Source organism: Macrosteles quadrilineatus, unplaced genomic scaffold, assembly GCF_028750875.1.
Source record: "Macrosteles quadrilineatus isolate MER2022 unplaced genomic scaffold, UCM_ALF_1.0 Scaffold_1__1_contigs__length_201487025, whole genome shotgun sequence".
In the NCBI taxonomy this organism is placed as follows: Eukaryota; Metazoa; Arthropoda; class Insecta; order Hemiptera; family Cicadellidae; genus Macrosteles; species Macrosteles quadrilineatus.
In genome coordinates, this window is record NW_026542594.1 from 135,978,712 (window position 1) to 135,993,332 (window position 14,621).

The following is a 14,621-nucleotide window of genomic DNA, read 5'->3' on the forward strand; positions in this document are numbered from 1 at the left end:
AAATGATATATTTTATGTTAGGTTAAATTCAAACCCATAAACCTCTAAACTAGATCACATGATCAGCTGAAATAAACAGTTATGATTGGTTAGGATTGAACCCATAAACCTCTAGCATAGGTTAGGATTAAACCCATAAACCTCCCACTATAATACTATTAGTGGTTGGTTAGATTCAAACCCGTGAACCTCTAACATAGGTTAGATTCGAACCCGTGAACCTCCAATGATAGGTTAGCATTAAACCATGTTAAAATCAAACCTCCAATATTTACACACCCTGTATATAGGTACAAGGTGTCATTTACCAATATAAAACCTATACCCATAACACTGCTGTTGTAGCTCAACCAGCTAACGCATACAACTACCATTCAAAAAACCCGAGTTCGATCCTTGGTCAGGCCAACACTTTTTATCCATAATAATTTATTTAATACAAACACCTACTGACGTCACGTGGTCAGCTGTGGTTAGACCAGCTGATCATGCACAAACAGCTGAGAGTACACCTAGATCATCTCAAGGTCAATTTCTGCCCATTCCACGGTACGCCTACTTGTATGTTTAGTACATTCTTCGTAATTTTGCAAAAACCTGTAGGCTATTTTTAAATATTTTTGAGTTATTTTTGTTTGTAACGTTTTATTGATACAATTTATCAAAAACCACCAATGAAAAAAGTTGTTGAACGTTTAAAAATCTTTACAAAAATACCAAATTCGATATGTTTTACTCAAAAGATTACGTCAAGAAACTAGATAAATCTCATAAAAACGCCAATTTTGGCGCAAAAACGCCTATTAGTCCGGCATCTAGGGCAGTTCGCAGGTCTTATAAAGACAGTTTCGCCATTCAATGTTGATGTATGTGTCTAAATAAGTGTTTTCAACTTGGGTGTCACGTCTGCACCCACTGCAGTTTCCGGTTATGACGTCAATAAAACGGCGGAAAGGGCTATATTAAAAATAACGATATTTTACATACCATGTATCGGATCGGAATAAACTTTTTTTGTTTGAAAGATGAGTTTACATGCTATCTTTCTTACATTTGCACTTTTTTTTATGTTTAGTACATTTTTCGTAATTTTGCAAAAACCTATATTTTTAAACATTTTTGTGTTATTTTTGTTGATAACGTTTTATTGATACAATATATCAGAAATAACTTAGAGACAAAGTTGTAGCACGTTAAAAGAGCTTTACAAAAATACCAAATTCGATATGCTTTACTCAAAAGATCACGTCAAGAAACTAGAAAATCGTACAAAACAACCTAATTTTGCGCAAAAACGCATATAAATCCGACATCGATGGCTGTGTACGAGTCATATATAGACAGTTTTACCATTCAATGTTGATGTATGTGTCTAAAGAAGTGTTTTTAACTCGGGTGTCACGTCTGGACCCACTGCAGTTTCCGGTTATGATGTCTTTAAAATTGCTACATGTTACGATTTCACCAGCTATTTTACTTAAAATAAGACCATTACCCTCTTTTATGCAAATAAAAGCACAACAAATCAATGTAATTAGTCCATAGGAATGTTTCCACTATATAAATACCCCCGGTGCAGCAATCCTTTCGACTAAGCGAATTTCCATTTGCCCGGATTGATTTTCAATTAATCTATTAAATTAACATTGTTTGAGTTGTTAATTTAATGTTAATGTTAATGTTTTTGTAAAGCTCTTTTAACGTGCTACAACTTTGTCTTTAAGTTATTTCTGATATATTGTATCAATAAAACGTTATTGACAAAAATAACACAAAAATGTTTAAAAATATAGGTTTTTGCAAAATTACAAAAAATGTACTAAACATAAAACAAAAGTGCAAATGTAAGAAAGATAGCATGTAAACGTATCTTTCAAACAAAAAAAAGTTTATTCCGATCCGATACATGGTATGTAAAATATCGTTATTTTTAATATAGCCCTTTCCGCCATTTTAATGACGTCATAACCGGAAACTGCAGTGGGTGCAGACGTGACACCCAAGTTGAAAACACTTATTTAGACACATACATCAACATTGAATGGCGAAACTGTCTTTATAAGACTTGCGAACTGCCCTAGATGCCGGACTAATAGGCGTTTTTTCGCCAAAATTGGTGTTTTTATGAGATTTATCTAGTTTCTTGACGTAATCTTTTGAGTAAAACATATCAAATTTGGTATTTTTGTAAAGATTTTTAAACGTTTTACAACTTTTTTCATTGGTGGTTTTTGATAAATTGTATCAATAAAACGTTACAAACAAAAATAACTCAAAAATATTTAAAAATACAGGTTTTTGCAAAATTACGAAGAATGTACTAAACATACAACAAATGTGTAAATGTAAAACAGGTAGCATTTAAAATTATCTTTCAAACAAAAAAAAAATTCATTCCGATCCGACAAATAGTTTGCGAAATGTACGATTTAAAAAAATCAATGGCCGCCATTTTGATGACGTCATAGCTCGAAAACGTACCAGGTGCGAACTTGACACCCGAGTGGAAAACACTTCCTAAGACACCTATATTGAAATGCAAAAGCAAAATTCTCTATACACGACATGCACACAGAACCCTAGTCAGGTCCTGGACTATAAGGTGTGGTGGACTATCTTTGAAGATGAACCTATTTTGCTGTAGTGCGATCATGTGTTCATATGTGTCAAATTTTGAGGTTAAATCAAAACAAACAAACTAGCATATTGGAATTGACGATAGTTAAATATACTTTAAACTTACTCTAGCCTACTTGTATAAAAGTATTTGGCAATTTAGAGAATATATACTGTGAAATAGAGACGTGATTCCTAATTCCAAATCAATTAATGAATAAATTGTTATTTAATTTTTGTCTCCAAATTAAAAGTGATGGTTGCTTTGAAAATTCTTGCGATGACGAGATAAACCTTTAAAGACTAACGTTTTGACACATTTAAATTTTAATTAACAGCTAATTGTGGTATTGATGATAATGCATTAATGCAGACAGAAAAGTTCGCCACGTACTTAAACAGGATAACATATACGATAGGCCAAGGAAGCAAGATTCGAGTTTTGTTTATAAAATGCAGTAGCCTAAATACTGAAAGTTTTCTAATAAATTAGACAGTGAAATATACTAAATTAATTCATTTTATATTAATTGGGCATTTATTTCAAAAGTAGTACAACACGGCCCCTATGCCTAATTGACAACATGCCAGTTTGTTTGTTTTGATTTAACCTAAAAATTTGACACATATGAACACATGATCATACTACAGCAAAATAGGTTCATCTTCAAAGATATTCCACCACACCTTAACTGCTTCTAGCTAAAAAAATCCAACTTTACAAGCAAACATTGCTCATATTAAAGTATAGGATTAGATCGGGATTTATTTCTTCAACTGTTATCTGTAAAGAATCTATTCTAGATGGTAGGTGTTGTATATTTTTAAATGAAATATATCCTATATATAATACGAGTAAAGTTTGAATACTTGTCAACTCGATCTGGGAATCGGCCCTAACAAAAACGTTTATATTTACGGAATAACTAAGTTCTGGGTCAAAAATAAGTTCTAGACCAGTGGTATAGCCAGGAAAAATCTATTTTCGCCATAATTTGAGTACAAACTTTTGAAAATTTAACATGGGCCTTATGAGAAAACATTCCGCCATTATTGTCATTTTGTTTACATTTTAAGACATAACGTGACGTTCTGTACCCACGGGCACCTCAGCTAGCGCATGCTCAAAGAGCTCTTGAAGCACTTTCCGAGGATATGTAGCATATTTTTACACAGACCAAAAGGAAATAACAATGTGTATATACAGAGCAAATGAAATGAATAATCAGATTATACCATTGAGCATATTATACTACAACTGAAAAACCAATTTCTGTCAATGTCGAGTACGGTAGTTAAATTAATGAGAGGATGGAATAATCTTTAATTAGCTTTAACTCATACACCTCCTTTTATATTTATTGGGTAGCAGATTTGTGCTTAATTTATTTTGATTAGATTAAGGTATCTGCAATCATAAAATGCTATAGGAAGGGAGGGAACAAGGGCCGCGACTTAGGAAGTGGTGAAGTAAGTAGTCAGGGCGAGCTGTCCGGAGTGTGGGAACTGTTTATGACGATTAGATTAAGGTATTTGCAATCTTAAAAAGCTATGGGAAGGGAGGGAACAAGGGCCGCGACTTAGGAAGTCGTGAAGGATGTAGTCAAGGCGAGTAGTCCGGAGTGTGGGAACTGTTTACGGCGATTAGGTTAAGGTATCTGCAATCCTAAAATGCTATGGGAAGGGAGGAAAACAGGTCCACGACGTAGGAAGTGGTGAAGGAAGTAGTCAAGGCGAGTAGTCCGGAGTGTAGGAACTGTTTATGACGATTAGATTAAGGTATCTGCAATCCTAAAATGCTATAGGAAGGGAGGGAACAAGGGCCGCGACTTAGGAAGTGGTGAAGGAAGTAGTCAGGGCGAGCTGTCCGGAGTGTGGGAACTGTTTATGACGATTAGATTAAGGTATTTGCAGTCTTAAAAAGCTATGGGAAGGGAGGAAAACAGGTCCGCGACTTAGGAAGTCGTGAAGGATGTAGTCAAGGCGAGTAGTCCGGAGTGTGGGAACTGTTTACGGCGATTAGGTTAAGGTATCTGCAATCCTAAAATGCTATGGGAAGGGAGGAAAACAGGTCCACGACGTAGGAAGTGGTGAAGGAAGTAGTCAAGACGAGCTGTCCGGAGTCTGGGAACTGTTTGTGACGATTAGATTAAGGTATTTCCAATCCTGAAATACTATGGGAAGGGAGGGAAACAGGTCCGCAACTTAGGAAGTGGTGAGGGAAATAGTCAATCCGAGCTGTCCGGAGTGTGGGAACTGTTTATGACGATTAGATTAAGGCATCTGCAATCTTAAAATGGAATGGGAAGGGAGGGAAACAGGTTTGCGACTTATGAAGCGGTGAAGGAAGAAGTAAAGGCGAGTAGTCTGGAGTGTGGGAACTGTTTATGACGATTAGATAAAGGTGCCTGCAATCCTGAAATGCTATAGGAAGGGTGGAAAACAGGTCCACTACGTAAGAAGTGGTGAAGGAAGTAGTAAGGCTAGCAGTGCAGAGTATGAGTACCGTCTGCCTAAATAAGAATTATTTATCTGCAATTCTAAGATGCAATGGGAAGGGGGAAATAGGCCCACGACGTTGGGAGTGGCGAAGGAAGTAGTAAAGGCGAGCACTGTGGAGTTTGGGAATGGATTTATGTATCTGCAATACTAAGACTGCTTTCAGAGTAAACTGATGATTTTCCCCGAGCAAAGCTCGGTCCCCAGGTACTCTAATATAAAGCGCTTTTGTTGGTTAAATTTAAGTGATTTCTTTTGGCTTCTGGAATAAGTTTTTTGAAGGCGGGTTGTCTGTTACAGTTGGTGGTGTACAAGATAACATTGCTTACCTTATCCTTAGCTTCTAGATTACAATTATACTGCGTATACTTCAAGTTGGCCGATGGACCCGGGACTACCTGTGGCTACCCCTATAATCCCTCGCAGTGTTCGCCGGAGCAGCCCGATGTCTAGGCGATGAGTCACCTACTGGCTGTGTTTATACAATGGTAAAACTTTTTAACAGAGTAATAATTTTACATTTTCAAAAGTGTATTTGAAATCTGCTAAAAAAGTTATGAAAAATGATATAAAACTCGACCTGAACAAAAGGAGTTAGGCAAGTTATAAGCTGTAAATCAATAGTAAAAGGTTAAGTTCGGGACTGTTTGGGTAAAATTAAATTTACCGTAGAATTTGTTAATAGTACATCTTTTTTAATGAGATATAATAAGCCTAATACGAATTACAATAACAATCAGTCAAAACGTTATATATACAACATGCTATATACTGTACAATGCAAAATACTATACAAAACAAATCATACACATCAATAAAAAAAAAACAATACTGTACAACAAATTATTAACTATTAAACCAAATTAAATCTTCAGTGGTCTGTAATTGCTTCTGATAGTTTCACTGGCAACGTCTTCTTAAATATGGATTCTTGTGTTCTCTCTGCAAGAGAAAAAGGTAATTAAGTAAATAAGTAAGTAAAAAGTAGGTTACGATTTGTTTGTAACCAAATTGACTGACGAAAAATTGAAAACCATTTATTTAATTTGAGCAAAGTTGTCAGCTGAAAAATTCAATAATTATGCTACAAAAACATCTTTTCTAACTTCTTAGTAAAATAAAATAGAATTAAGCTTAAAAAACAGATTATACACGGTATTTTATGATAACTATAATTTTTATAAATTAATAATAATACGTTTGTTTACAATCTAGTATTATAATAAGTAGAAGTTTTATAGTTTTAAATATTAAAATAATTCCATTTATTAAAACTGACCCCACAAAACTGATAAATACTGTTTTTTTTTTTTTTTTTTTTTTTTTTATTAACTTACTCATTCAAGCTGAGCGACTCCCAAGTCGTCGTCCTCATCGCTGTCCCAGTCGCTGTCATCCACATCCGAGTCCCCTGGAGCCAGGTTAATGATTAGTTCCTGCACACTGGTATCGTCGAGACCTTCACTAAGCCAATCGTTGTCCATTTCAGTCTTCACGTGCTTGACACATTTTTCCCAGGTTTCGGGGGGATAGGAGTTCACAGCTTCCATGAAGAGTGCCTGGACGTCTGACAACTTGAATGTGGTGTTCTTTGATGCTACGTACCGCTTCAAATGGCCCCATACCATTTCAATGGGGTTATAATTACAATGATATGGTGGAAGTCTGATTACTCTAAATCCTAGGTCAGCAGCTTTGTTGTCAATAACATAGGAAGTAAGCTGGGGCTTATGAAGTTTGATGAGATTGTAGAGTTCAGGCTTACGCATATCTGGAGTAAATGGAATTCCACGGTTATGCAACCAGTCAATGTACTCCCCTTTTCTAGACGATGTTGTTGGTGCTGGATTATCCACCCGGGAATGATAGGGGGCATTGTCCATCACTATGGTAGAGCCAGCTGGGATTGATTTTAACAACACCTCAAAAAACCAGCCTTCAAAAACTTCGTGGTTCATCTCCTCGTGGAAATCAACTGTCTTTTTTGATTCAAAAATCAATGGTGGTGAGTTTATCCAACCATTGTATCCTCCTGCGTGGCATATTATGAGTCTTTTCCCTTTTCCGAGCGGAGCATTTAAGTTGCAATCAGACTTGTCGTCCGTCCATCCCACCTCCTTTGTTGAGTTGGCGTTAAGCCACGTTTCATCAAGGAAAATTACATTTTTCATATCAACATTTTTCATTTTTCTTAAAAATCTACACCTAGATAAAGCAATACTAGGTTTTTCCATTAGCAGTTTTCTTTTGTTGAGCTTTTTCCAGCGGAAACCAAGGTTTTTCAACAATTTCGATAACGTTCGTATTGAGCCACTGAATAGACTTGCCTCATGAAGTGTGACCTGAAGTTTTCGGAGCGTTGGTACCTCTTTGCGTTTGTAATAATTTACCACGTGCCGACGAATCGCAGTTCTGTCAAAATCGTCCATGAGCGAGAACCGTGACTGCTTGTGCTTTTTCTTTTTTGGCGTTTGAAGTACAGGAGTCGAGTGGTTACATACAGCTACAGCTTCTTGTTCAGTTTCTTCTGCTAAGTCCAGTTGAATGTCATAGAATTAGATGTATCAGCACCAACACTAACACTTTTCAACTCCGCCTTTATTCTTCCCACGGTCCGTATCGACACCTGACACGCTTCGGACACTCTTTCGACAACTTTCTTTACGTCTTTTAGCGGCCCTTTGTTGTCGCGTTCTCGCTCGAAATACTGGAGGACAGACGCAATTATCGTTCTAGCTTGGGAATGATACACTTTACCCCGTTTCTCTGAAGGAGGCATTACATAAGAATTTACGGCGAACAAATTCTATTGACTACTTTTAAAATTATATTCACTAAACGTCCAGAAATGTAATTCTAAAAAAGCGCAAAACACTAGCCGAATTTCACGTACTCACGATGTGCACCCCTCGACTGTCACTACACACACTGGTTATATATTTGCAGTTTTACTAAATGAGTCACAACCCCTCTTTTAGAAATAGTATGAATCATCTAGAAACAGACTTGTTTGCAGATTTTCTTGTTGATTAACTTTAGCATTGCAACACCCTTATCACATTAAATATTATTTTGTTTTGGTCGAGTTTTATATCATTTTTCATAACTTTTTTAGCAGATTTCAAATACACTTTTGAAAATGTAAAATTATTACTCTGTTAAAAAGTTTTACCATTGTATAAACACAGCCAGTAGGTGACTCATCGCCTAGACATCGGGCTGCTCCGGCGAACACTGCGAGGGATTATAGGGGTAGCCACAGGTAGTCCCGGGTCCATCGGCCAACTTGAAGTATACGCAGTATAATATTCATATTTCGGGTTTTAGGAGGGAGTTGAAGTGTACATAGGGCAGAGGAGAGAGGCTATGGCACCAGATACCGCACTGACACTAGCACACCCACTGTCAGCCAACCCCCCATCACTTGACACAGTTGAACCATAGGAGAACAAATTAGGGTTTTCAAATTTTGATTATTAAATTCTTCTATTAGTTGATCGAAAGCATTGTTGTAAAATATGTAAGTACTTGTTACGTCTTGGTTTTTGGTAGGGATGGACGAGATTGGATTTTTAGTTCGAGACGAGACGAGACGAGATTTTTTATTTCTCATAAAATTTCGAGACGAGATCGAGACGGGATTTCCCTTCTCATACACAACGGGAAATGCACGTTCAGAATTTTTACCTGATTTTGTAACATTGTTAGATGACTGTTTAAATACAAAAATAATGATAATAGGCAAGAATATTTACAATCTGTTATTAAAAAACATCAGCATAACATTTTTTTATTAATCACGCCTAACTCATTAAAAATGCCTACGATTAGGAAACATAGTGATATCAGTTAGGATAGAGTTAAATTTATCCTAAAATAAAATAAATCATAAAATAAAATATTAATTTCTACAAAATAGTTACTGGTTTTGACTTTTTTTATAGTAATAAAACATTCCTCCCACTGCTAACAAAATTAACAAAACTTCTCAAATGTTATTAAAATAATTAAAGTAATATTTACATTTGAAGAATTTATTAATAAGAACGCCTTTGCAAAGGAAACGCAACTACAACACGGTCCTGTATTGCGGGTATTGCATTGACTTTCTGCAGGCGTGTTTTTATTTTTATTTTTTTTTTTTTATTCTCGTCTCGATAAAAATCTTGGCCAAAAATAAATCTCGTCTCGTGTAACGAGACTTAAAATTTCCCGAAATTTCGAGACTTGACCATCCCTAGTTTTTGGTAGTACCTTGATTTAGTGACCAAGCTAAAAACTGATGGCCCATTGTTAACTTTCTGCTGTGTTAAATTACAGTTACAGTAGACCAAATCACATGGTTACCAAAACAACCTTTTAAAAACTACAGCTACTCCTGCATTCATGTTTTTTTTTCATGTGTGAAATCAGCTGAAATACAATGAGCGAAAGCAGCATCTACATTAAATTTTTGTTCTTGAATATCAACTTTCATGTCAGCCTCAATTACAGTAATTCCAGGGTTGTCTTGATTTGTAGCTGTAACACTGTTTGATTTTTTAGGAGTGCTGTGGTTGTACCAGAGTTCAGGCCATGTGTACTCGTGAGAACAGTATGCCTAGCATTTTTCGGTTGCTGTACCACTTTTTTAAACAGTCAATTATAATGTGCTAATTTAGTTTTGCCTTTGTTATTAAGGTGCAGTCCATGGGATGTGTAGTGATATCTTTTGAGTTCACTTAAATTGATTAAATGCACATTGTCACTTCTAGCTGTTAATTCATCAAGATAGTTTTTTACCGTCTTGAGATTAAAATTTTTAAAGTGATTATAGGTATATTTTTTAAGTTGATCACTCAATGTTATTTAAATGGGTTTCATTACTTCATTAGTGAGTTTTTGAAACACTTAAAGTAAAGAAGATGTTTACATCACGCTTGGGATAGGGAAGTTTAACAAGGCGGTTTGGGTAAGAATTTACAGCTGACTTCAATTAATATATTTGTTTATTTACGTTAGCTTCATAAGCTTAAGAAACAAACTTAACAGGCCAGTGGGCCAAAAGCCAAGGAAAATTAAAAAACTGAATATGCTATATGTTAATCGAGACAAAGATGAATCTACGAAAAATCGGTCCAGCCGTTCTTGAGTTATAAGTGGTGTAACTAATACGACTTTGTTATATTATACATTTATTTTTTATTTGATTTCTATGCAATTTATGTATACAAATATATTTATCTTAATTCTACTCCCGTTTTATTACTGAATTTTTGCCAAAGCCCTATGGTGATATCAGATATTTTTTCCCAGACTTACTTTGCATACAAGATTAATAGCCCAGTCAATGAATGCAATAAAACACCCTTTTTCACAACTAAATGGTGGAAAGCTGGATTTTTTATATGTGATAGAACCACATGAGAGGTGTATTTTCCCAAAACTCCCCACTTCTACCCCTTGAGCTTTCCCCCCCACCCCCCTCCAAACCTAGAAATTGCAGTGTTTTACTTAATTGGTCATAATTCAAATGCTATCGAGCTGCAATTTGTTTTGTTTTATTTTTTATTAGTTTTCCTACAACTTTTGTATTTGTAAAATTTTTCTAAAACCAATACTTAGGGAGATATAAAATTTAAACTTCGTTTAAAGCTTAGTTTCAGAGTGCAAAATTTTGTTTTTCTCAATGTATACTATTAAATAGAAATAATACGCAAATATGGTTCAAACAAAAGTTTTAGTACGTTTTTCAAGGTTTACAAATATATTATTGGTTAGTCATCTAGGTGACCGGGTGAAGTGCTGGGTGTCGGCAAAATGAGCGTGTGCGCGCTAGTTGAACACCTCTGTGCTGCTCGCATCTAGCCCAGCCAATAAACGCACAAACTGCCTTTTTTCGTAGCTAAATAGTGGAAAGATGAGTTTTTTATATGTGATGGAACCACTTAAGACGTGTATTTTCAAAAAGTTCCCGATCCTCCCCCCCTCCCAACCGCCTCCAACCCCCTACAAACCTGGAAATTACAGTCATTTACTTTACTGCATATCATTCAAATTCTACGCATGCCATCGTAGTGAAATTTGGTTTGTATTATTTATAATTAGTTTATCTACAACTTTTGCACTAAAGATTTTCTTATAAAACTATATCCAAAGAGATATAAAATTTTTTTTTTTTTTTTTGTAATGTTTATGTTTTAGAGGTACACAATTTTGTTTTACCCTCTATCAATTTGTTTCAAAAAACATTTTTCTTAAAATGTTTCAAACAAAAATTTTAGTATGCTTCTTAAGATTTATAAATATATATTTGGTTAGTCGGCCGAACGAACTGATGTAGTGTGGGGCGTCGGCAAATAGAGCGTGTGCAGGCTCGCCCGTCGATGCGTCGCGTCGTAGGCACTGACATTGCTAAGTTCTCAAAGGTTGTATATACAAATCCTAAAGGCCTTGTACTTTGTACTTTACTACCAAAACAATCTGTATCCAAGCTTAACCGTTAACTCCAAAAACAATTATTATTTAGATGGAACCCAATCATTTACTTGTTTATAACCAGTTTTGGTTCAGGTAAATCAATCTCTACCTACTTACTTGTTATACTTGCAATACTTGTAATATGTATTTGATTTCTTCATCTTTGACCAACGGAAGTTTGATAGATTGAGGTATAGAACACTAGGCCTAGTAAACACTTTACAAACATACTCTTTGCTCTTCCTTACGTTACAATGTGATTTCCATTATCTACCACCAATGGGACTCGCTTTGTTCCGCAAGGTTTTAACTAACTGCGCCTCGCGGTCAGTGAAGATCTAAACAGAAAACTGCAAAAAAATACTAAGATGAAACCTAATCATTTGTACATTTCTTAGATTTATTGTTACTTTTAACTCGTTTCTCATTTGAAATAATAATTTATTTAATTATTTCCGTTAATGGCTACACCTATTGACAATAATATACATATCCATGTATATTAAAGAAATATTACATTACATAAAGCTGGGTAAGAAACATACTGAACCCAATGATGACATGACCCAATTCGCCTATGGGTCTCAGGATGATTGGAGTGTCGAATCGAAATCCACCACCACTTACCATCAGTTATGTAATATTTACAGTATGGTGAGTAACATTATAAGTGTAAATTTCTGTTTTGAGTGTTAGATTATTAGACATATTTTCTTTTATTTACTTTACAATTAATTAATGCAATAAGGCATATATCCAAAAGTTATAAATAAGTAAGTAAAAAACTATATTTGTGTCCCCATACATGCAGGCAAGGCTATTTATGGAATACATACAGGCAGATTATTCAAATTTCCTTTCTTAACAATTAACATACTTTGTAGATGTGTCAATCAAATTGGAGTTTTTTCGTAAAAATTGGCAGCAATGTATTACGAATCTGCTTTACGGCACTAATACGTCATTGAGATCAATCATTTTTAGAGACTCTATACTGTGAATCTTGGTGAGGTTCTGTTCTCTAATATTTGATTGTTTTCATGTTATCCTAAAAATGAGTAAGCATAATAGTTCTTTATTGGTTTGTGGTAGACATTATGCAATCGTTTAACTTGCTAATAAAGATGAATGCGCTTATTAAGTGTTTTAAAATCTCCTATATATAGACTTAATAAAAAAAAACTAGTTTTAACATTGACTGGTTTTAATTTGTGTTCCTTCCCATGATTAAAAGTGGCTTATAAATATTCCCGACAGTTTTCTACGTTGTTCGTGATATTATTTTAACATAGGCTTACAACTCATGGCAGAGCAGAAAGCTAACCCTTGCTAGCGGGAAGCGTGAAGAGAAGGACATATCAACGATAGGACGCAGTTTGTATCAAGGATTAGTGGGTCGACGAAAACTTTTTACTGACCGTGAGGTGCTTAATTTAGTCACGGTTTAGCTTGGAAACAGATTGTTTTGGTAGTAACGTAGACTACAAATTATTAAGTCGGATTTGTATGAAACAGTTGAGAACTTAGCGGTGCCGGTCCTTATTATGCATCGACGGGAGGGGCTACGCGGATGCTTTAAGAAGCCTGCACGCGCTGTCTTTGCCGACGCCCACACCACATCAGTTTTTTTTTTCAGATGAATAATCAAATATATATTTATAAACCTTAAGAAACATACTAAATTTTGTTGTACTAAAAAGGCAGTTTGTGCGTTTATTGGCTGGGCTAGATGCGACGATGCAGTGCAGAGGTGTTCAACTAGCGCGCACGCGCTCACTTTGCCGACACCCAGCACTTCACCCGGTCACCTAGATGACTAAACAATAATATATTTGTAAACCTTGAAAAACGTACTAAAACTTTTGTTTGAACCATATTTGCGTATTATTTCTATTTAAAAGTATATATAGAGAAAAACATAATTTTGCACTCTGAAACAAAGCTTTTAACGAAGTTTAAATTTTATATCTCCCTAAGTATTGGTTTTAGAAAAATGTTACAAATACAAAAGTTGTAGGAAAACTAATAAGAAATAAAACAAAACAAATTGCAGCTCGATAGCTCACATAGCATTTGAATTATGACCAATTAAGTAAAACACTGCAATTTCTAGGTTTGGAAGGGGGAAAGCTCAAGGGGTAGAAGTGGGGACTTTTGGGAAAATGCACCTCTCATGTGGTTCTATCACATATAAAAAATCCAGCTTTCCACCATTTAGTAGCGATTAAAAACACTTATTGACTGGGCTATAAAATGTTAAATGTAAAATTCAACATTTACTGTTCAATATTTATTGAAGACTTTTATTACTGAAGAATATTAATTTAATAATTAACTATTGTAAAGTATATTTTTATTTTAAACAAGATTTTTGCTGGCCTATTAATATAATGATGATGTTTCTATACATTTTTTTTTTAAATGTTTAAGAGTTACTATAAGAAATGTTAGTGGTACTTTACAAAGCACCAGTATGTTTGTTAATTCAATAATGACATACAAGGCTCACTATTCGGTCAGTCGTCCTACTGAACCGATTTTTACGAGCCCCGAGGTTTCAATTTTTAAGGCCTATTTTGCCAGAAGTGGCTGACAAAGCAACAATAATCGTTCAGTGTCTATTGCTCGGGGCTATTTTGACAGAAGCGTCTGTTCCTTGAGATTATTTGATCAGTGAGTGGTTTTCATTGGTGGCATAGTGAGTGCTGTTTGAAATGAGCTGTAAAACGCAAATAGCAAAGTATATGTGATTTATATGTATATGGTGAAAAATTGGACCAATAAGAATTTTTAGAAACGTTGTGCCAACTCAGGGAAGAAGAGGGGTTCTATATTTTATAGAGACCTGAAGAGGGATATTGTAAATTATTAATAGAAAATCACCTCCGTTCTAGAAAAGTGAAGTGTGTTGAAATGGCTTAAATCAACTTATAATTTTATTTGCGATTAAATCCCCAACTTCATTGAGACCTCACTAAACTTAAATTTTTTTAGAAAAATTAAGAACAGTCAAAATCATAACATGTGTTTCCTCTTCTAATAGACAC

The 14,621-nt window shown here is 35.1% G+C and overlaps 1 long non-coding RNA gene across 1 annotated transcript in view; it reads left to right on the forward strand.

The window, feature by feature from the left end:
• LOC128982880 (uncharacterized) overlaps positions 1-8,658 on the forward strand; it is a 38,171-nt gene extending 29,513 nt beyond the window's left edge. The window contains exon 3 of the long non-coding RNA XR_008489754.1: positions 8,443-8,658. This is a non-coding gene — a long non-coding RNA (uncharacterized LOC128982880). The remainder of the gene's footprint in view (positions 1-8,442) is intronic.
• Positions 8,659-14,621: the final 5,963 nt, after the last annotated feature.